The 24335-nt window shown below is 40.7% G+C and overlaps 1 protein-coding gene across 5 annotated transcripts in view; it reads right to left on the bottom strand.

The window, feature by feature from the left end:
* PLD1 (phospholipase D1) overlaps positions 1 to 24335 on the bottom strand; it is a 211496-nt gene that overhangs the window by 170623 nt on the left and 16538 nt on the right. The window contains exon 1 of one of the 5 annotated variants that reach the window (XM_009201360.4): positions 1711 to 3404. The exons of 1 other annotated variant lie outside the window; for it this stretch is intronic. The gene's annotated coding sequence lies outside the window, so the exon portion shown is untranslated. Of the gene's footprint in view, positions 1 to 1710; positions 3405 to 24335 lie in introns of those variants that run through there. 3 more of the 5 variants (XM_017955715.3, XM_009201362.4, XM_009201364.4) reach the window with 3 other exon arrangements.

The following is a 24335-nucleotide window of genomic DNA, read 5'->3' as shown; positions in this document are numbered from 1 at the left end:
TATGTGTAGTCATAGCATATATATGGCATATATATATAACTTAGCAAAGTCATAGCAATCTTTGCACTTTGGGGAAGCTAAAATGATGTAATAAACTTACTGTTAAAGAAAATATCTACAGAGGCAGGGACAATAACACAGGTGTACAATTGTGTCTTGGGGGTATAAAATACAGTCAATGTTGTAATACCGAAATAGCATGCAGCCATAACATTATAACTTCAACTTAGCACTGATGGGAAAGGGATCCTTAAAGTGTGGCATATCACCTCAAAGATCTTTTTTAAGTACCTATTTCTGTCTCCCTTCCCCCTCAATTTTCTTTAAGCAGAGAAGAACATGAAAGAACAGACCCTTTCTAATACACTGTATTTCCCAGTGGGGAAAAAAGGAGAATAAAATGGCAATAACAGAAGCATATTAGCATATTTTAAAACACTAGTACATTACCCTGAACTAAAGCATCCTTAAAATAACATGAGAGCAAGAGAAACTATATTTCATAAAGTGTTGCAAACTTTAAAACACCAAATTGAACTATTCCTATAGAACAATTTCATGCCAGATTGCTTTGGTGGCAAATTAACAAAGGCAGAATTGCTCTTTAGATCTTTCAATTAATGAGATTAAGGAAGACAATGTCTTCCTCTGTGCTTGATTATATTGACTTAATTTCTTAATTACTATTAACTATACTTTTATGTTTTACAAGTCACACTCCATTTTTACAGCTGTTCTTTAATCCTAGGGTAATCTTGTGTTCTGAAGAATCACTTGAGAATAAAAACAGCAAAACTGAAGACAAAATTCAGTGGGGCTTAATCCACCTGTACATTCTGCCTGAATCAAATCTTATGCCAGTATTTTATGAGGCATTCCAGAAAAGTGCCAGACTTTTCAAAGAGAAAAATTAAAATGATATTCTGGTTCACTGTAACTCCAAGGAGTAGGCCCGAGGAAAAACCGTGCATCAGACAAGCACGCACCAGTGTGGTGAGGGAGGACAACCCCAACTGGGGCACAACTCCCCGCTACTTAATGTTTCAAAAAATAAAATCAACTGCATATAAAATCATATTTATGCCTAGAAAGTCTAGTGCGAGGACACAAAGTAATGATAAGAAAGGAACTGGGCTGGGCAAGGTAGCTTATGCCTGTAATCCCAGCACTTTGGGAGGTCAAGGCAGGCGAATCGCTTGAGCCCTAGAGTTGGAGACCAGCCTGGGCAACATGGCAAAACCTGGTCTCTATAAAAAGTATAAAAAAATATTAGCTGGGTGTGGTGGCATGCACCTGTAATCCCAGCTATTCAGGAGGTTGAGGTGGGAGGAACGCTTGAGCCCAAGACGTTGAGACTACAGTGAGCCATGATGATTCAACTGTACTCCAGCCTTGGTGACAGAGCAACGTCCTGTCTCAAAAAAAAAAAAAAAGTGGTGGGGGCTGATATTTACTAACAAGACTTCTGGATTGCAAATCCAACACAGATATGAATATGTCATTTCCTCTTGGCTTCCCATTGTATTTAATATGGGTAAACAATGCATATATTATAAGGAAAAACATAACCCCCTAAACCTCTGCAGGATAAACGAACTCACATTATTTTCTAAAAGAACGCAGCAACCCAGTTTGTCCTATCATCACACCACGAGCTCAGAAAGAAAATCTGACACATGCAGCAGAAAGTGCAAAAAGTTATTTACTAACCTGGTGCCCCTGTGAAAATAGTTGCTCCATATCACTTTAAGGAAAGAATCCTTGCTATGAAACCAATCTCCAAAGCAGCTGAAAGCCAAGAGGTGGCAAAATTGACTACCCTGAGAATCCAAATAAACAGGGAAAGCCTTCCTGTTCCCAAGCCCAGTTTTGGCTGACTCCCTCAAGGCAACTTCAGTCATAGCCAAGCCCACAAAGCACTTTAACCTATAAGCTTTAGTAATGAACTTGAAACCACTCCCCGTATGTTAAATAGACACCGGACTGCTGTGAGAAATAAAACCCACATACAGAATGAGCTACAGCTTCGGGTTGCACTTTCGTACTTGCTGCCCAAGAAAACCATAACACAAACTTAAACAAAGGGAACTCTTACTCCCTTCTCTCCCCTCAGACACTGCATTAAAGTGACTGATTTACTTTAAACAAGGGAATACAGTCTGTCCTCCATTAGGGCCATGAAATGATTTTTATATTGTACAAGTTGGGTGGCAGTTATGGAACAGATAGCACTGTAATTTCACATTGCATAAGAGGGACATATGAAGTTATCATTTCTGAGAATCCAATGTAGATACTATCACTATTTTCAGATATCATTGAATAAGCTTAAAAACTTCATCAAATCCAATGATCAACATAAGTTCAACAGGAAAATTTGTCAAAGAACCTTCTAACTTCTGATTCTGACTTAGTGTCTATAAGTCTTAAAAACATTCTTATAATTCAGTTTCACCACCTACATTTAGAATAGATGTATAAGCTAAGACATGTCTTTTAACATGGATCTTTAAGCTGCCTTTTAAAATGGAACTTAATACCACTCACTAAGATTTCAAAGTAAGAAATTTATGTTTCATTCTAGAAAAATGTAGTCAATCAATTCCTTAAAGCAGTTAGATCTTAAAGCAGAGTCAGTAATGTTCTAGCATATTGCTTAAGAAAGAAGAAGAATCTATGCTCAGCTTTTTACACAATGTGCTCACAGTATACATATTTCCCCTAGAACTCAACTCCAAGAACAGTTTTAATTCTAATGGCTTGTTGCCATGATTTGTACTTTGTTTAAATAAGACTTATTTTAACATAACGATCAAAGTTTTTGAGTTTTATTGTTTCTCCTAAACCATAAGATTGGACCACATATGCCAAGCAAAATGTGATTCACCTGTTGCCAAACTGATTTACATGAATTACTGGTAAAATTCAAGTGACTCAAAACCTGTGAAATACAAGCCATTAGCTCAACAAATCCAGGCATGAAAATCCTGGAGACTATCTTAGATCTAACACACACCTTTCCCACCTCCTCTACCCACTCCCGGGTCATGGCTCAACAGGATCTCATGGGGTCACTTCAGAGTGACGCCGCAAGACAATCCCCTCCACCTCTGGAAGAAAAGAAAACGAGCCTCAGGACATGTGGCCGATGACTTTAAAAGGAGCTAGTGCCCCACCTGCTGGCAAAACCAAGAGAAGGCTGGATGAGCTGAACAAACCTCAGGGGAAATGTTACTACTTTGATGTTGGAAGAAAAACAGGGAAGGATCAGCTATGCGAGCACATTAATGTCACATACAATATGTTGTTAAATGTTAAATTTTTCCACACAATTGTGATATATTTCTAGAGGATATAAAAATGCTCATGCAAAAAATGCAATTAGATTCAAAACCATCTCTTTTACATAGATCTGGTTTGCAAACATGTATGATAATTTGCATGCTCAAGGAAATCCTCTGATAAATAATATTGATCTCTCCTCTGCACAAAGAGCTTCAAAAAATACTCCTGGGAGACCAACACAATCTTTGAAATGGAAGAAATATGAATAAATCCCCAACTCAGCTAGATAAACTACTGGTGGGGCTGTGTCTCCATCAGTCTGTATGTCTGTATTCCCAGAATTTCTCTTATCTTTCAGTAAAAATTTATTTCCTTTTGCCACATATAAATTAATTCATCTAAAATGAATGTCTAATATTAACATTAATGAAGACGAAGAAAAGTTAAGTCATGGGCACCAAATTACACTACATTCTTTAATAAAGCAATAATAAGACTATAGCAGGATATGACTTTTAAATGAGCCCAAGCTGTATTACTAAAACTAAAATGAGGCCAGGTGCAGGGGCTCATACCTGTAAGCCCAGCACTTTGGGAGGCCAAGGCAGGCCAATCATGAGTCAGGAGCTCCAGACCAGCCTGACGAACATGGTGAAACCCTGTCTAAACCCCGTCTCTACTAAAAATACAAAAATTAGCTAGGTGTGGTGGCGCACGTCTATAATCCCAGCTACTCAGGAGGCTAAGGCAGGAGAATCACTTGAACCCGGGAGGCCAAGGTTGCAGTGAGCCGAGATCGTGCCATTGCACTCCAGCCTGGGCGACAGAGCGAGACTCTGTCTCAAAAAAACAAAACAAAACAAAACAAAACAAATGAACAAAAAACTAAAATGAATAAGGATAGCTATCATTTAAGCTCTTACGATGAGCCAAGCTTGGTTCTAAAGTGCGTTATAAGTACCAACTCATTTAAACCTTACCACTCTATTATTATACCAGTTTTACAGATGAGAAAACTGAGGCGTCCAAAGGCTAGTAAGTACACTGCCAAGATCACACGGTTAGAGACAGAGCTGGGATTAGAACCCAGGTCGGTGCTCCTAACCATGTACTTTAATAACTCTTTCTTCCTGAGTGCATACCATTTAAACCCTGCCAAGGCCCTGGTCAAATGCAAGGGCGGGGAGACAGTGGATAAGAACAACACTGTGAATGGTCCTCAAAAAGTCTTTTCAGAGAAGTGGCCACAGAACTGAGACCTGGAGGCAACATGGAAGGGAAAGGGTCCCCAGGGAGAGGGCACTCACTCAGTCCGCCAAAGCAAAGGGGTAAATGCCATAGGGGATATTGGAGGGACTGCCTGCAGGGGCCTTAGTAAGGCTGAGGGACCAGCAGAAGAAAACGCTATGAGGAAGGTAAAGTCCTCTTATGTCGCATCAGGGAGCAAAGAGGCATCACCAAGGGATGCTAAACCAGAAAGTGTCCAGATATGCATGTTGAAAAGGAAGAATGAGGCTTTGTTCAGTGAGTAGAAATTTAGACATCCCAGGTAAAGGCAAGCAGCGGCCAGTGCTGTAAAACATACAAGTTTGTACTTTCATAAACTGTATCAAGGAGTCTTGTGCAGCAACCCCTGCAGCAGCATGCTCACTGGCTCCCTTGTCAAGCCAGCTCGGGGCTAGAGCCACGTGGTGGTTGCTAATGCCATTCACAGAGCTAGGGACAAGGAGGAAGGGCAGGCTGGTGGGAGCAGGGTGGGGAGATGCTCAAGCCAAGGAGTTTGCTGAAGGAGGCTGGGTTTGAGGTCCTCTGAGCCATTCAGGGAGAATATTCAGCATGTCCCAGGAGATGCAGGCCAGGCGCTTCAGTTCTCTGCCTAGACAGCAGAGGTGTACATTTAGGAGTCACTGACACTGAAGGAGCAGCTGCAGCTGGGGGACAGTGGAACACAGAGTTTATCCCTGGAAAATGCACAGCATAACAAGAAAGGGTGAAATTTAAGGCAAGGCTAAGGGTGTCAGACAGAATTCAGGCTGTTGATAAAAAATTTTATTTTTATTTTTACTAACTTCTAACTAAAATTATCATTTCCTTCTGTAACTTGTCATCAAAGATATTTTCTTTGACATCAAAGATATTTTCTTAGACAGCAAAGATATTTTCATATCACATTAGTTATTGTAATATCTCAAAGTATCATTTCCACTCATCATTATTTCAAAATTACAGTAGTTATTAGACCTGTCACTAGATACTGGTAAGTAATGCATTTTAATAAAGGACAGGTATCACAATATGACATATTTACTTCTTTGCATATTGATAACTTTATGTCAATATAATTGGTTTCCTTTGTAATCCTATGCATTTTAATTTTATATGTTTAATTTTACAGAATAAACAGTCTGTAGAGTGATTCATTAGCTTAATTAGAATATCAGAGAGGTCCCATGGCACAAGTAAAAGTAAAGAACATCTGATTTAAAAGGGGAAAGAGCCCAGAACGGTGGCTCACGTCTGTAATCCCAACACTTTGGGAGGCCGAGAGGGGCAGATCACCTGAGGTCAGGGCTTCAAGACCAGCCTGGACAACATGGTGAAACCCTATCTCTACTAAAGATACAAAAATTAGCCGGGTGTGGTGGCGCACGCCTATAATCCCAGCTACTCAGGAGGCTGAGGCAGGACAATTGCTTGAACCCAGCAGGTAGAGGTTGCAGTGAGCAGAGACTGTGCCACTACACTCTAGCCTGGACGAGAGAGACACTCTGCCTCAAAATAAGTAAATAAATAAATTAATTAATTAATTAACTAAAATAAAAGGGGAAAGAAGCCACAGGAAAACACTTAAAAGTAGCACTGGGAAAAGGGGGACCCTGGTATGAGATGGAGCCAGCTTTCAAAGCTAGGATGCAAACCCAGGACTTCTGACTTTGTGTTCTTTCCACCACCACCTGACTCCACATCCTAAAATAATCAAAACAGTAACTGCTTCATTTGTGTAAACAAAGTTCTTTCACATGTATTAGCTTGTTCGTTCATCACATTGATTCAGAGTAGGAAAAGGCAGGAACCCATACCTGCCTTGAACCTCAGCAGAAGCTGCCATCTAAGAGGACACTCCTTCCTGGGCCTCAGCACTGTGCCAGTGCTGCAGCGGACGGCGGTACCTGTCACCCCACTCTATGGAGCTGTAGTCATGGACACAGAAGAGTAAGATGAAGAGCCCCCCCTCATACCACACTAGCTAGAACCTGATCGCAAGAGGAGGGCACAGTGGGTGCCCACCCAGTGATGAGCTGCACTTCTCTCCAGGCTTCTATTTGCAGGTAAGGCTGAGAATTGAATTTGTTTCCTTGTTCAAAGCTCTTTTAGTTAGTTCTGATTGATGATCCAGAGTGAATTACAAGATTTGCAATATTTCAGCTCTTTAATTTGCCATTGGCTGTAACCAAGACAGAAGACTTTGCTGAAGCAATTGGTTTGAAATTAGATGGATGAGCTGAAACAATGGGCTCTCTGTTCTTTCCTCTCTGTGCCCACCAACTGGCATTCATTATCGAATCTGTGACGCGTGTTGCCAGGGCTGCGGTAATGACAACAGCACCCATTGTCTTCACATCCTTTCTCTATTCTGTAACATCTGTCATGGCTCCTGTCTATGTTTCATTTTATTTTGCTTCTTTTACTTTTACAGCGTGACTCTTAATTACTACAAATTGCTCTGAAATCTATTCTAACCCTGCAACGTGTAACATCATTTTGTAACTTGGTAATAACAAAAAACTGAAGGCACGTGTGATGGCGCCCTTTTAAATAACTGTAATTTTACATAAAACTGTATAATTGCAAACAAATTTTATCTCAAGGTTAACTAGATAACCTCTCTTTTTAAATAACCTGATCAGTTCACAGACGACTTTGGCCCCTTCTCATATAATACATGACTTTCATTTACACAGTAACGAGAATGTAGGTTTATATGACTAATCTGACACAATACAGTAACTTCAGCTTTAAAAAAAAGGCTGAACAAAGCTGAACATTTCTTAATATGCAGTTAAAATATACATTACTATGTTCATTGATGGATCTTTAATTTCCAAGTTTCCCTATTATTTTCTTTCTTTTTAAAATAAGGAGCCATAGTGAAAATTGTCACTTGCCTTCTAATCAGTCACCTAAAAACTAGAGTGAAAAGTTTTGTGTGTAAAAAGAGTTCAGAATTGGATTCTACATCCCAGGAACAGAAGAACTGGCCTCCCTGCTGCTGCCTGTCTCTGAACACGGCACACCCATCCGCTGTACGAAACGCAGAGGTTTCACTGAGAGCTGCCTGCAGTGTAAGGGAGGAGGAGACTAAACCTGGCAGGAACAAGCCCTTGGTAATTTACCTTCTTTCCTAATTGCCCAGAGGCATTTCCTTCCTTGCTTACCCAATCTAAGGAAGGGTTTCCTGTTGCCCTAGCAGTTCCTTTAACCTGAAGCCACTTGCTCTAGTTCCTACCCTGTTTTTTGTGTTGCTCTCAATCTGCTTTCTCGCAAGACCTCGCTTTCCAACCAAACTGGTTTATTCCATTTTTCAAATTACCTAGTTCTTCCTTCCTTTCGAGTTTGTGCCACTGTCGCAACTGCGGCAATGCCCTTCCCCCTCCTGGACAGTAAAGGAGTCAGATTCTCTCCAGAATTTCAAGGGGCAGCCCAAACCCATGTCCCCTACAAAGCATTTTCAGGTCACCCTGCTTTAAAAAAAAATTGCTCAACAACTCCAGCAATCATCATTAGCAGCAGCAAATCCATTAGGCAACAAATTATACCTTGCGACTTTCTATTTTATCTGGATGGGTTATTTAAATAGCGATGGCATTTAACTTTTCATGTACTTATAACTACTTCCTCCAACTTAGTAATCAGCAACTACATATTACAAGTTATACCTCTGAAATCGGCCATTGTAAAAAGTATATAGTAAAAATTCTACCTTACATTGCATTCATATATATATTTGTTGCTTATAAGATATTTAAATTACTTGTGTTACTTAATGATAATTACAAAACAACAGCCAACACTATTGCCATAATATCTTACTAGACTCAATATCTTATTTGACATTGACATCTGCCATAGGAGTTGATACAATTATTTTCCCCATTTTTCAGGTGATGAAAATGGGGCCAGAAAGCTTAAATTTCCCAAGGTCAGGCATTCAATGCGTACTTAGTGAGCACCTACTATGCGACAGGCATTGCTATCAGCATTAGTGATGAAAGCAGAAAACTTCTATCTTCGGGGAGTTTATATTCTATTAGGGAAGACAGACTATCAAAAATTAAAACAAATCTATATAAAGCCAGAAAATACTAAGTATTGTTAAGAAAACTAAAGCAGAGTAAGGGGCTGGAGAGAGATGGGGTAAGTGGCGAGGTGGCACACTCCTTAGATAAGGTGGTCAGAAGAGGCCTCTCTGGGGAGATGACACTTGAGCAGAGACCTGAACGAAGTGAGGTGACATCTGGGCAAGGGTTCTAGGCAGAAGAAACGGAAACTGCAAAGGCCCAGAGGCCAATACAAACTTAGTGTGTTCAAGAACAACAAAAAGGCCAATGTAGTCAGTGTTGTGAAAGAAAGGGCAACAGTAGAGGATGTAGTGAGAGAAGAAACTGGGGAGTCTGGTTATGTACGGCTTTGTAAACCATCGCATAGTTTCATTTGTGTTTTTCCTTAAATATAATGAAAAGGCCCTGAAAGGTTTAATCAAGAAAGTGAAATACTGTGCCATTTGAAAAGATTACACAAGTTGGGTAGGTAAAGAAAAGACTAAGAGGGGCTGGGCATGGTGGCTCACGCCTGTAATCCCAGCACTTTGGGAGCCTGAGGTGGGTGGATCACTTGAGGTCAGGAGTTCAAGACCAGCCTGGCCAACATGGTGAAACCCCTCTCTCTACTTAAAATACAAAAATTAGCTGGGCGTGGTGGCGAGCACCTGTAATCCCAGCTACTCAGGAGGCTGAGGCACGAGAATCACTTGAACCCAGGAGGTGGAATTTGCAGTGAGCCGAGATCGTGCCATTGTACTCCAGCCTGGGGGACAGAGCAAGACTCTGTCTCAATGAAAAAAAAAAAAAAATTAAAAAAGAATAGACTGAGAGAAGGTAGACTACTTAGGAGAATACTGCAGTAGCCCAGGTGGGAGATGAAGAGAAGGAGTCATATCTAGGATCTACTGTAAAGATAGGGCCAAGAAGATTTTCTAATGTGGGTTGTGACGCAGAGTGCTAAAGAAAGAAAGAGAGGTGCCAAGGAATACTCTAAGACTCATAGGAGTAACAGGGAGGAAAGTCTAATTATTCAGCTGGGGAACATTGTGGGTGATGGGGTCTGGGGAGAAGCAGTAAGGTTTTAGGGGCAAATCAAGAGTGCCATTTTGGGTAGGTTAAGTTTGAGAGACCTTATAGATACCCAAATGAAGAGAAGTAGGAAGTTGGATACCTAAGTTTGAGGCTTGGATACATAAGTCTGAGATTCAGGACTGCAGTTTGGAGTCGTAAGTCTGAGATTCAGAACTGGGGTTTGAAGACATAAGTCTGAGATTCAGAACTGGGATTTGGAGACATAAGTCTGAAATTCAGGACTGGGGTTTGGAGACATAAATCTGAGATTCAGGACTGGGGTTTGGATACATAAGTCTGAGATTCAGGCCTGGGGTTTGTATACATAAATTTGAGATTCAGGCCTGGGGTTAGGATACATAAGTCTGAGATTCAGGCCTGGGGTTATGATATGTAAGTCTGAGATGTAAGACTGGGATTTGTATACATAAGTCTGAGATTCAGGACTGGGGTTTGGATACATAAGTCTGAAATTCAGGACTGGGATTTGTATATATAAGTCTGAGATTCAGGACTGGGGTTTGGAGACATAAGTCTGAGATTCAGGACTGGGATTTGTATTCATAAGTCAGAGATTCAGGACTGGGGTTTGGAGATGTAAGTCTGAGATCAGGACTGGGATTGGGATACATAAGTCTGAGATCAGGACTGGGATTGGGATACATAAGTCTGAAATTCAGGACTGGGATTTGTATATATAAGTCTGAGATTCAGGACTGGGGTTTGGATATGTAAGTATGAGGACTGGGGTTTGGAGATGTAAGTCTGAGATCAGGACTGGGATTGGGATACATAAGTGTGAGATTCAGGACTGGGGTTTGGAGACATAAGTCTGAGATTCAAGGCTTGGACGTCAGGTGGCTTTAAACGTGGTAGTTAGCATTAAGTAACATATTTTCACCATAGACTGACTGAGGGTGAATAAAGGAGGGATTTCTGAAGACTGACACCCAGGACTCTCCAACATTTAAATACCAGGAAGAAGAGATGTGTCCAGTAAAGGGGGTCAAAAAAAAAAAAAAAAGAAAGAAAGAAAGAAAGAAAGAAAAACTGCCAGTGGAGTAGTAGGAAACCCAGGAGAGTGTGGTGAGAAAGACAGAAGCCAGGTGAAAAGAGTGTGTCAATGATAGATCAATTATGTCAAAGGAGCTGAGAGATAGAGAAAGAGGAAGATTGAGAACTAACCACTGGATACAGAAACATGGAGGTCACTGATGTCCCCAAGATGGGCTCAGGAGAAATTTATGCAAAAGCCTAAAACGTCGTCTCAAATGAGAATGTGACTACAAGACATTGCTGAGGGAAATTAAAGACCTAAATAAGTGGATATACCATGTTCACAGATTAAAAGACTAAAAATTGTTAAATTTTCTGTTATCCACAAACTGATCTATAGATCCAACACAATAGCAATTATAATCTCATCGAGCTCTTTTGTACAAATTGATAAACTCATTCTAAAATGTGTATAGAAATTCAAAGGATTTAGAATATCCAGAGCAATCATAAAAAAAAATAAAACCAAAGTTGGAGGACTTAACACTACATGACTTCAAGACATCGTAGTAAGTCTATAGCAACCAGGACAGTGTGGTACTAGTACAGGATCAACAAATAGATCAATGAGACAGAATAGAGAGCTTAGAAATAGACTCACACTTACATGGTCATTCGATTTTCATGAAGGTGAGAGAAAAATCCAACAGAGAAAAAAAAAATGACTTATTAACAAATGATGCTAAAATAACTAAATATCTATACAGCAAAAATAAATAAATCTCAACCCCGACCTCACACCACATGCAAAAATTGAGATGGATCATAGACATGAAAGTAAAAACTAAAATTATAAAGCTTTTAGATATGGCTCAGAAAGCAATCAACACAAAAAGAAAAAGAAAAAAAAAACACAGACTTAGCCAAAGTTTAAAATTTCTGTTCATCTAAAGGCGTCATTTAAAAAATAAATAGGAAAGACACAGCCTGGGAGAAATGATGTGCAAATCATATATCTGGCAAAGAACTAATATTTTAAAATACCTCATGAATGCCTACAATTCGATGAAAGTGAGCAAAAGATTTGACTGGACATCCACAAAGGAAGACAGACTTGTGATCAATAAGCATATGAAAAAGTGCTCAATGTTAATATTCACCAGGGAAATTTAAGAAAAACGCAATGAGGTACTGCTACATCCCCACCAGAACAAGTAAACATTAAAAAGACCGTCAAACCCAAATGCTGGCAAGAATGCAGAGAGAGCACAACTCTCATTCGCCATGGGTAAGAGTGTAAAACTACAACCAGCTTAGAAAAAAGTCCAGCCATTGTTTATAAAACTAAATATACACCTATCCTATGACCCAGTCATTTCATTCTGCAGTATTTATCCAAAAGAAAAGAAAATACAGCCACAAAAAAAGACCGCATTCACGATAGTCAAAATCTGGAAGCAACTCAGGCATCCACCCGTAGAAAAATGAATAAACAACCTGTTGTATCATCAAACAATGGAATGATACTCAGTAGCTCAGAAAGGAATGGATTCACTCTAAAAGGAAAGAATTACTGATACACATGATATGAATACATCTCAGAAACATTACGCTGAGTGAAAGAAGCCTTACATAAAAGAGTACATATGCTGTATGATTCAAGTTTGATAATCTTCTAGAAAGGCAAAAATAACATATGGTGGGAAAAAAATCAAAACAGTGGTTGCCTCTGGCAGAGCATAAGAGGGTGGTCTGGGGACTAACTGGGAAGGAACATGAGGGAACTTTCTGTGGCGATGGTCGTGTTATTTACTTTGAAAAGGGCTTGGATTGCAGAGGTGGTACATGCGTTTTTCAGAACTCTGAATGGTACACTAAAGATCTGAGCATTTCAGTGTATGTAAATTTTACTTAAAAAGAGAACTATAAACAAATAGGGAAGCAAATTAATCATATGTACACTGAAATGTTTAGGAGTGAGTGTACTGATGCCTGCAATTTACTTTAAAATGTATCCAAAACATAAATTGAATTGATGAAAGGATAAAGGGATAGATGGGTGACAAGACGTATGTTCAAGCAATAAAGCAAACTGTTGATTGTGGAATCTAGGTGGTGGCTTATAGGTGTTCACCTTAACATTCCTTCAACTTTCCTGCATGTTTGAAATGTTTATAAGATGTTATTAGAAGAGAGTGTGGGGTAAGGAATTGGAGACAGCGAGAACAGACAACTTACCAGAGTTTTGTTTTAAAGAGGAACAAAGATATGAGGCAAATCTGGAGGGAGATAAAGAATCAAGAGGAGATATTTGTAAAGAAGGAAGACATTATGGAATGTTTGAATAAGAATGATCCTGTAAAAAGAGGAACTTTAATGAAGCTAGTGGGCAGATTCTGTGGCAGCAGAGTTCTGAACAGGCAAGAGCAACAGATTGGGTACACTGGGGTGCAATGGATGTCAACCAGGAGGATGCACGTTTGTCCATGGTAAAGAGCAGGGGATGGGGGACAGATGATGGATGGATGCAAGAGGATATGGGAGCTGGGAAACTGCTTCTAGTTGCCCAGTGATATAAGCAGCAAGATCCATGGCCGAGAGAGAGAGTCTGGGAAGGGATGTTAGGGGTTTGAGGAAAGAAAGAAAGGTGTGAAATAGTTACCCAGGAGAGTGAGTTTACTAGCGAATATAGTAGGGTTGCCAGAGAGGGCTGAGTATCAGTGGAGGCAGGGGTGGAAGGTAGGATGATTAATTTAATGTCATCAGAGTTTGTGTGTGTGTGTTCCAGGAATGCTCTGTTGTTTGGAAGAAAGTGTAGAGTTATGCCTGAATAACCCTGATTTTAACCAGGGTTGTGTTTTGCAGGACAGTGGGATAGAAAGAGGAGAGAGGCAAGTAGAGTAACCACAACAGTGGACCACGCAGATAAGGTGAGTAAAGTGGAAAGTTAGACTACACAGGGCATTGATGGAAAGTAAAAAGGTGGCAAAGTCAAAGGAGTGGACGTAAAATTGTTGATCTGAGGATATTAGAAGACAGTATAAAAGTTGGCAGATGGTAGATTTAAATATAAATGTTTGACTCCTGGGTTTTTTTTATTATTATTTTATTGATTGAGATAGGGTTTGTTTGTTTGCTTGTTTGTTTGTTTATTGAGAAAGGGTCTTGCTCTGTCACTGAGGCTGGAGTGCAGTGGTGCAATCATGGTTCGTTACAACCTCTGCATCTCGGGCTCTAGTGATTCTCCTACCTCATCCTCCCGAGTAGCTGGGACTACAGGCATGCACCATCACACTCGGCTAATTTTTGTATTAATGTTTTTGTAGAGATGGAGTCTCCCTATGTTGCCCAGGCTGGTTTCAAATTCCTGGCTCAAGCAATCTGCCTGCCTCAGGCTACCAAAGTGCTGGGATTACAGGTATAAGTCACTGCACCCAGCCCACCCTCTTAACTGTAACACTCTCCAGCATTTTTAGGACTCTTGTCCTATACTCTCTGTGTTTGGATAATATGTATACCCATTTGGTCTTTTCAAGACCCAGGAGTATTATTTGACTTCATATTCTTAAAAATAATTTCTATGGAAGTGGTTTTCTTTCATAGAATGGGAAATATAAGACACATAAAGAGCTGGTGTAATTTTTGAAACACTTCAACAAATTGGTTATCAGAGAAAAATGTATCCTCCTATCTCAGCTCATCTCTTTGTGTCTTATAGTTCTCACTCCTAAAAAGCACATGTTGCTACTTGGAACAAAACAAATACCACATTTGGAGGATTTGAAGAAACTAGTCTCAAAGTAATTATTTCAACATAATTTATTTTAAAAACATGTAAGCACTAAGTCACCTCACTCTCAGAAGGAAAAAAAAAAAAAAAAAAACACAGTAGCACGCATTGAGGCATTCAGAATTTTAGAGGGACCACTAATTGTGTTTTTTATTTTTTTGAGACGGAGTCTCGCTCTGCCGCCCAGGCTGGAGTGCAGTGGCCGGATCTCAGCTCACTGCAAGCTCCGCCTCCCGGGTTCACGCCATTCTCCTGCCTCAGCCTCCCGAGTAGCTGGGACTACAGGCGCCCGCCACCTCGCCCGCTAGTTTTTTGTATTTTTTTAGTAGAGACGGGGTTTCACCGTGTTAGCCAGGATGGTCTCGATCTCCTGACCTCGTGATCCGCCCGTCTCGGCCTCCCAAAGTGCTGGGATTACAGGCTTGAGCCAATTGTGTATTTAAGAAACCATCTGAATAACATTTAAGTACTCAGGCAAAAAAAAGTCCAGATTCCCTAGCCTGGCCTTCCACTATTAAAGTCCAGTCTCTTATCATTCGCCTGCACACATGCCATGCCCCAGGCAAATGAATTAGCCGCATTCTTCCCAAAGAATGTCTCATCTCTGAGCTTTTCCTCTTGCTGTTCCCTCCCCTGGATCGCCACCACCGCAACCTGCCCAATCTTTCTGTAGACATCCTATTTTTCTTCAAGCTCCAGCTCAAATACAGGCTGCAAGCCAGACAGTGACTACTCTCCTCTAGAATCACCAAAGTTTTTTACCTGCTACACATAAGGCATCTGTCACTTTGTGTCTGGTATCATAGCTACCCATAGATAGCAAATATCTATAGAAACTCCTCCCTTAGAGAGAATAATCTAATATTTGAATCTGGATCTCCGTATTTACCATTGTAGTGGATACCTCACAGAGTACCCAGCATATTATAGCCAATTAACAGCTAATAACGTACAACTAGGTTTTAGAGCGAATCCTAAGGAAAAGTTAAATACAATGTTAGGTGCACTTATATTAAGCTCAGCATTCTGTCTCTGAAGTACAGACACAGTACTATAGGAATACTACAGTAACTCCTGTAAAGATCCAGATTTTATTGTTGTGGGATACTGCCAAAGTATCCCTCGACACGTTTACTCCAATTTAAATGCTTGTCATAAGGTTGGAAGAGAGCCTAGATCTCAGCAATTTATGTTTATATCTTACCTCTATTCTGTTCTCTACTCCAACAGAATACAGTATGAGTTACAAATGTGAGCTACATATATAATTTTCAATTTTCTAGTAGCCACATAAAAAGTGCAATAAAATGGATGAAAATAATTTAATTACAGTTTATTTAACCTAATTTATCCAAAATACTGTGTAATGTTAACATGTGATCCACACAAAAATTATTGAGATATTTTACGTTTCTTGCTTACTAGGAAATCCAGTGTCTATTTTTTTGTTGTTTTTGTTTGTTTGTTTTTGAGACAGAGTCTCGCTCTGACGCCCAGGCTGGAGTGCACTGGTGCGATCTCAGCTCACTGCAACCTCCGACTCCCTGGTTCAACTGATTCTCCTGCCTCAGCCTCTCGAGTAGCTGGGATTACAGGCACATGCCACAATGCCAAGCTAATTTTTGTATTTTTAGTAGAGATAGGGTTTCGCCATGTTGTTCAGGCTGGTCTTGAACTCCTGACTTCGTGACCTGCCCGCCTTGGCCTCCCAAAGTGCTAGGATTACAGGCGTGAGCCACTGCACCCAGTCTCCAGTGTCTATTTTATACTTAGAGCACATTTCAACTTGCACTGGCCACATTTCAATTCTCAAATAACCACATGTGGCTAGGGGACAACATACTGGACATTACAGGTCTGGAACGTCCCTATGGGCAGAGGCTGCTTCTTTCAGTCCTGTACTCTCTACAGTGATTTGCCCATTCAATGAGATTAAATGCAACAAGCATGTGAAAACCAAAGTGTTAAAGCACTAAACAGTGCTTACCACACAGAAGGGTTCAATAATGGCCAACTTCCTTTCCTTCACATGCAGTAGGCCCTCAATAAATGTTTCTTGGGTTGACTTTCCAAACTGGAAACAGTACTATGGAATTGAGGCCAGCAGGCTCCCTTTATCCTGCTCAGTACCCTCCAAGCAATCTTGTCACCTTAATGTAGGTTCGTGGCAGATTTTCCTGGCAGAAGAATAATTACCCACCAATAAACTTTTCCAACTATTTGGAAATAGCAATTTGTCAGAATAAATAAACTATTATCCTGCTCTTCATCCATCCCCAGTGAATCTGATTTTAAGCAAACCTGTAGGATTCATTTATCCCTGGCTGAACTAATAAAAGTGAGTTTCTGAGTCCAGGAAGATAAAGAAAAGATCCAGTCAGATTGTCTTTCTAAACCAAGGAGCAGCCACCCCCAAGTCCATCTGGAAATGGCTGGTAAGACTGATTCTGCATTATAGAATCCTGTCAGCCCAGAGCCAGGGAGAAATGCAGCAACCGAGCTAAGCGGATACTTGAATATCCAAAGTATTAGAATTATTCTAATCTCAAAGAATTAGACAGAATAAAGAATTAGGAACACTGAAATATTTTTATCATAATTGAATACTGTTTGAGGACTCAAACAGTATTTCAGAATTTCTTTTGCTCAAAGCAATATTATTGTTCAGGATGGTACCATAAAATGTGTAATTTAAGCTTCCATGTCAGTTGAGTTTCTGTGTTGTTTAATTACTTACTCAAAATACAAACAGCAAGTCTTTAAATTTTTTATATGTAATAAATATAACAAAATATCTCATCTGACAAAACTGCAACTAGAATAGGTAACATGGGGATTTTCTTATGAATTCTTATCTCTTATGCAAACAGTCTAGCCAATCAAATAGATTTTTCAATACACGTAGTGCCTCCGTAGTGATGCCTCATGCTAACTAACTCCCTTCATAGATAAGTTATCACTGCTTTAAACCTTCAGTCTCTGTCCATCCATTTCCTGTTAGATTCCTTCTAGATTCACTCAATTCATCCAGCCAGCCAGCCATTCATTAAACAAATATTACTGAGTTCATGTCTACAGCAGAGTGCTAGGCACCCAGCACACAACAGAGAGTCAACCAAACACGTTCCCTGCCCTGGAAAGCTTACAGTTGAATTCTCTTGCCAATCACTGCCCATTCTGCTTGTCCGCCTCTGGGCCCCTGTGTCTCTCAGGCTACGTGCCTGTGCTGAAGTACCAACTAACAGGTACCTGACCAGGGTTTTACTGAGTCTGTATGGTACATTAGGTGTCTGTAGGGCATGGTCATCTCTGTTCAACACAGGCCTACTTTCTGGATTTGTTATGTTGGAATAGATTATCTACCCTGAGTATTTTCCCTTATTTAATTAAGTAACTACCTGGGTGCCCCCAAGTGGATGATGGTTCTCTACCATTGCAAGAACTGGTTGTACAAAATGCAGCACCCAAGAACTTCATGACCATGTTATCAACCTAGGCGAAAATGTTATGGATTTGTGCACCAGGAAAGGAATCTAAAATATATTTGCATATTTTATAACTCATTTGAATGTCATCATTCCCAGAAAATAAAATTCAGGCCACTTTTCCCTTGTTAATGTTCATGGTATGGTGTGGTATGTGAGTGTGTGTGTTGGGGCATGGTACAAACGAGGAAGGTTGATACAAGTTAAAGAACAGCCATCTTTTATGGAGCAGCAAGCATATTATCCCTGAATTCTCATTTAGGAAAAGAAAATATTTTTCCCTGATAATTTAACAAAATTTAGATATTACTGGAACCAACTTGGTTTTTTTAAAAAAAGGAAGAAAAATATTTTGTAAAAAAAAAAATTGTATGATTGTCAGCCTCAAGAAAAAAATTTAGCCGGGCACAGCAGTGGCTCATGCTTATAATCCCAGCACTTTGGGAGGCCGAGGCTGGTGGATCACCTGAGGTCAGGAGTTTGAGACCAGCCTGGTCAACACGGTGAAACCCCATCTCTACTAAAAATACAAAAATTAACTGGGCATGGTGGCGGGCACCTGTAATCCCAGCTACTCCAGAGAATCACTTGAGCCCAGGAGGTGGAGGTTCCATGAGCTGAGATTGTGCCATTGCACTCCAGCCTTGTGACAAGAGCAAAAATCCGTCTCAAAAAAAATAATAATAATAATAACAATAACTTTTGTGTTTGTGAGTGCATCTGCATTTTTTTTTTGTAAAGACTGAAAGGAGGATTTCTGGGTTGAAACTGAGGAGATGAATGACAGAGTGAGAAACAGGTTTATCAGTTTACCAACTGCTGAAAAAACCAAGCCAGGTTCACAAAGTAACAACAACACAGAGGTGATGGAAATACATTTTTCCTTAATGCATAGAATTCCTGGATTACTTGTGTACCTGCATTCATTCAGTTAGTGCTTCAATAAACCAAGCAGTTTGCCTCTGGTTTTCTAACATCCCGTCTCTCTGTTAGCTTCCCAAATAAAAACCCAAGCCAAGAGACAATATAACAACAAATAAAACAAAATAACAAACTTTTATTACACATGTGTTGAATTGTTCTAAAAACTTTTCATGTTTCCTGAACATTCATCCAGGAAAGTACTATCAAGATGATGACGAAACTCAGTTTATTCCTGGACAAAAGAGCTTTGACACATCTGCTTGTGGTTATCTACGTTATAAAAACACATCACTGTCATCAATGGCCTAAGACAAAGAAAGGCACTTATTAACTTCTGTCTATATATAGTACTTCTTCTGCCAACTCTGGTAATTTGTTTGAGCTTAGATTCTCTGCTGTCATGAGAGGAGTTGGTTTGCATCTGTTAATGAGACTGTTTATTTGAATTGTATTCCTTTACTCCAATATGTATTCCATAACTACCCTGTGCTGTGCACTCTGCTAGGCACTGAGAATTCGAGGATGAATAAAACAGACATTGTCCTCACAAAGCTGGCAAACTCATGGAGGAGGCAGTCTACATGGCCCAGCCAAAAGTCTACTGTGTACAAACAAAGCTGTGCAAACACAGAAGGGAACAGAAGTAATTCAGCATGCTGAGAAAATGGTGGTCAGGGCAGACTCCACCAATGCACAGGATGTTTCTATTTACAGGTAGACAAGGGAGGAAGGGCATCCTATTCAAAGAGCCCCAAAGGAGAAAAGCACATGGCATGTTCTGGCACCGAAAAGCCCCTGCAGAGGGTGTGGGAGGGAGATGGATGTATGTATTTGGAAGGCTGGAAATAAAGTTGAAAAAATACATGGCAGCCACATAGAGAAGGGTCTTCAATGACACACTAAGAAGTTTCAGATCCACTCTTGGGTGATGGGAAGTTCATGGAAGGACTTAAGCTGTAGAATAATGTAATCTAATTTGTGCTTCAGAAAGATGGCTCTGTAAAACTGGGGACACGAAGTCAACAGTAGTCCTCAGATAAGAGCCCCTTTGGGCAGTGGCCACAGTGGGAATATCTGTATACAGAAGACAAAAAAAAAAGGTACAAATGAGAAAAAAATTATTTGTGCTATTAAAAACTTGGACATCTCTCCATTCATTTTAAAAGCAAATTTTAAGTGTTACTAACTTTGATGAGTTTGCAATGGCTGATGACCCTCAAATTCTTCCCTTACTCTTCACTATCTATGACAGAGGAGAACAAAGCAAAAAACAAAACAAAACAAAATGCATTAATACCAGTTCCTGATGTTAGCCAATAATGATAGCATCGCTCACTTGCTGCCAGATATCAGAATGAAGAAACACTAACTGTTGTTTTTACCTATGTCTCTCTCTTCACGACTACTATATAATAGCGTGTGATATGGCTGGGCTGAACCACATTGCTCAGAATTCCACTTCCTGTAGGCTTCCACTTAGGGTCAAAGGATATTCTCTCCTAAGAGGTGGAGAAAAGAAAGGAGGCAGCAACCATTTTGTAGCATGTGTGTACTCACGTGACTTTACCTAGTTATTCAATCAAATACTAATCTGCTGCTGTGAAGGGATTTTACAGATGTAAGGTAACTAATCAGTTGATTTTAGTTAGTCGAAAGGGAGATTATCCTGAGTAGGACTGATGTAATCACCTGAAAGTCCTTTAAAAGAGGGCTTAAGCACTCCCTGGATTCAGAGACTCCAAGCTTCAACTCCACTCACAGGGCTCCAGCCTGCTTATGGTCTACCTGCCTGACTGCTTGCCCTGTGGATTTCAAGCTTGTTTAGCCAGTCCCACAACTGAGTAAGCCAATTCCTTATAATAAATCCCTTAATACGTGTAACCTACTAAGTCTGTATCTCTGGTAAACCCTGACTGATTCATGATGTTGCAGTTATTACTGTTGAGAGGACACAGAGGAAGACCTCTTGGCATGGAATCATCCAGGAAGACACTAAAGAATCTCACTCTTGTACTAGCTGTCTCCCAATCTCTTGCAATAATGGCCAGGAGAAGAGAAGACTGTGAGTTAGTTTTTCAAAAAAGGAGACTTATGATAATTTAGAGACACACAGCGGGGTGTGGCTATGTTACTAAGCTCTGGCCAATGAGACGTAATTGGGAGTACTGGAATTATGAGAGGGAGTCGATGCAAAGGGAGTTAGCATGCCCCTCTTCCTCCATTCTCTGTCTGTAATGTAAATGTGATATGGAGAGCCCCAGCAGCCACCTCAGACAAGGGCCACATCCTGGAAGTGGCAGATTGGAGAGCTCTAGAGACTGATGACTTCTAGAGCCATCATGCCAGCTCTCAATGGACTTCTTCTGGACTGTTTATACATGAGAAGAAAGCCACTACCTGGGGGCTCTGATACTTGTAGTGAAACACAATTCCTAACTGATATAAGCGTTGTTTTCTTTAGTCTTCCTATTCCCTTAGCAGTAGACTTCTACGTCTAAGTTGCTACATTATCAGGAATAGCTGTATTTAATTTCACTGCTATGTACATGGGACACAGTAAGTATTTAAGAGGATTAGAGGAGACAGCCACAGTAAAGGCTTTTTTGTATTTCTCCATGTTTCTATGTTTTGGCAAAAGAATACGAGAACTTTTCATAAGTCTGCAACAAATGCCTTCACAAAGCCACAAACTTTAATTCCCATGGAACAGAATTTCATATGGCAAGCCTGTGGTTACATCCAAATCCACTTATTCAACAGATTTGTGCTGTAAAAAAACTCACATTAGCCTATCTCTTTAGATAGGCTCTGTCTTTTCATGTTGGAACCATCTAATTTTCCCCAAACCAACAACACTTGCACATGTCTGGGGTATAGTTTTTTGCTGAATGCAAACCACATGGTCATTTCAAAGCCTGCAATTCAGTTCAGGAGCACTGGGCTTTCTGGATGCTCGTGAACATAACCATCAAGAGTGACACACACTTCTGGCAGTCGCCTTGCCAGCTGCAGCTCTACTGTGTCTCTGTATCGCAGTGAAAAACTGCCTGACACACTAGGCAGCTGACATGTGTCGGGAAAAAAAATATCAGGCCCGTGACCAAGGGGAAAATGAAGTGATTAATATGGAAAACACAACAAGAAACATCAAACAGGAAAAAGCTGACACTTTCCATGCCTTTAGCTTCAAGTAAATTTGTTTTCTCCTCACACTGACTATAAAAGGCTACATCGAAGTATTGACATGATATCAAAGTGTCAGATGTCTTCCTCACCTGGGGCCATTCATGATACTGAAGAGTCTTTCACTCCTTTTTTTTTTTTTTAAGAGGGAGGAAGGGAGGTGAGGTTAACATAATCATAACCCGCAAAAGATAAACTCGGGAAACTATAAGCATAAACACAATGGGCTGAAGTGTTCCCAGTGTGAGTCACCACTGTTGTGCCCTAGCTCCTTTGTTCATGCCATTTCCTTCCTTTCAGAGTTCCCAAACATTCCACTCTGGCTGGCCTGGCTCCCTTTCCCAACACCATCCCTTAAACACTCGTGTTCTCTGGGCTTCTGAACCCAACCTAGTCTACCTGTAAACTGTGTCTTCTCATTCTATGTCCTCACGGGGAGGCGAGTCTCATAGACATTCATTCATACCCACAGCTTTACTACTCCCAATGCCACCGTTCCTTTCTTCTCTTTCTCCTGAAGGCCCAGTGCCCTCTGAACTGTCCTGCCAGTACCTATTTCTTCAAATCCCAAACTGAACATAGTCATGCTTTTCTACCTTGCATCTCAATTCCATCCTCTTTCCCTGTCTAACAGCCCAGCCACCTATGCACCCTGTACCTCCGTTATTGGCCCCATCATGCATCCAGGGGCCAGTTCCATCCTCTTATCTATTCCACCTTATTTCATCTACTAAGAGTAGTGGGGGCTGGGTGGCCCCCAAATGAGATTCATACGTTCTGGGAATGCAGATGGATCAGGGGCCCCTGGCCATCAATAAGGCATTCAGCACCGCACCAGCTGAGCTGCAAGGCAAGAAGGGGGCCTCAGACACAAAGGTCTCTCTGAGCAAACCAGGGGATAAACCAAGAGAAGGAAGAGGGTTTGTTTCCCTGCCCAGCCCCAGACTGGCTGAGGCTGATGCAGCAAGCAGCTGCAGGAAGAAGTGGGGAGGAATGTCTTTGCCCCCTGCCTCTGTGAGTCACAGAAAAACACAGTAAAATTAGGCTCCTGGTGACAAAGGGAGTCAAGGATGTTTCTGCAGGGCACATACCAGGTTCCAGCATTTTTCTAGAGCCTCCCTCTCCCCTAGATTTGCAAACTTGAAAAAACAAGGCCTGGCATGTGACTCTTTTTGGCATAAATCCTCTTCAGGAGGACACCAGCTATGGCTGAGGTAGAGCCTCACCCACAGAGCCCCTTTGGCCCATGGTCATCAACAAGGAAGCAAAAGCGGAAGACCCCCCAAGGGAGTGGGGCTCTCAAAACACATGTGAGACAATGCCAGGATACCTCCTGGAATACCTGGAGGAGACTTTCACTGAAGGTCCTACAGATCCGTGTGGGAACACAAACCAGTGAAATTTGCATGATCTCCACCAACCAGACATCATTTGAACCCTCACGCTGGCAGGGTCTGAAGACATTTCATAATCTGTCTCCTACTTCTGACCCCTACTGTAGCTCCCCTACAAAACATTTCTAGAGATTGCTACCAAGGTAATCTTCTCAAATTATAACTCCAGTGGTGTTCTGGGCTGGCTCATATAGGCTCCTGAGAGCAGACTGGGAAATTTTCATCAAGATTGGGAAATTTTCAGCAATTTTGTGAGTCAGTTGTTAAACATAGCAATTATTAAAAATTAAATTATATAAACTTACAATAAAATAAATTATATTAAAGCAATAGTTCTCAGTTTATCACTTCTTTATTATTTTTCTTCATTTTAATAATATCTATTGTCTTGAGGATACTTATGCCTATTTTATCTGTAGTGCAGTCCCCCCCTTATCTGTAGTTTCATGTAACTAAAATTTCAGTTACCTGCGGTCAACCATGGTCCGAAAATATTATATCACTACTTTTGGACTTTGTAGCCATTATTAAGTAAAATACAGTTACTTGAACATAAGCACTGTGATACTGATAAAACCACAGTTAATCTGGTAACAGAGATGGCTACCGAGTGACTGGCAATCCTGGCAGGATGGAATGGGGGAGTGCAAGATTTCATCACATTACTCAGAATGGTGCACAATTTATAACATGAATTGTTTATTTCTGGCATTTTCCATTTATGTCACAATGCCTAGGTCATTCGCCTCATTTCGTCTTCACACAGGCATTTTATCATCTCACATCATCACAAGAAGAAGGGGCTGGGCGCGGTGACTCACACCTGTAATCGCAGCATTTTGGGAGGCTGAGGTGGGTGGATCACCTGAGATCACGAGTTTGAGAC

Source organism: Papio anubis, chromosome 2 (genome assembly GCF_008728515.1).
Source record: "Papio anubis isolate 15944 chromosome 2, Panubis1.0, whole genome shotgun sequence".
Lineage (NCBI taxonomy): Eukaryota > Metazoa > Chordata > Mammalia > Primates > Cercopithecidae > Papio > Papio anubis.
The sequence above is the reverse complement of the archived record's forward strand: the minus strand, read 5'-3'. Positions and strand labels throughout refer to the sequence as shown.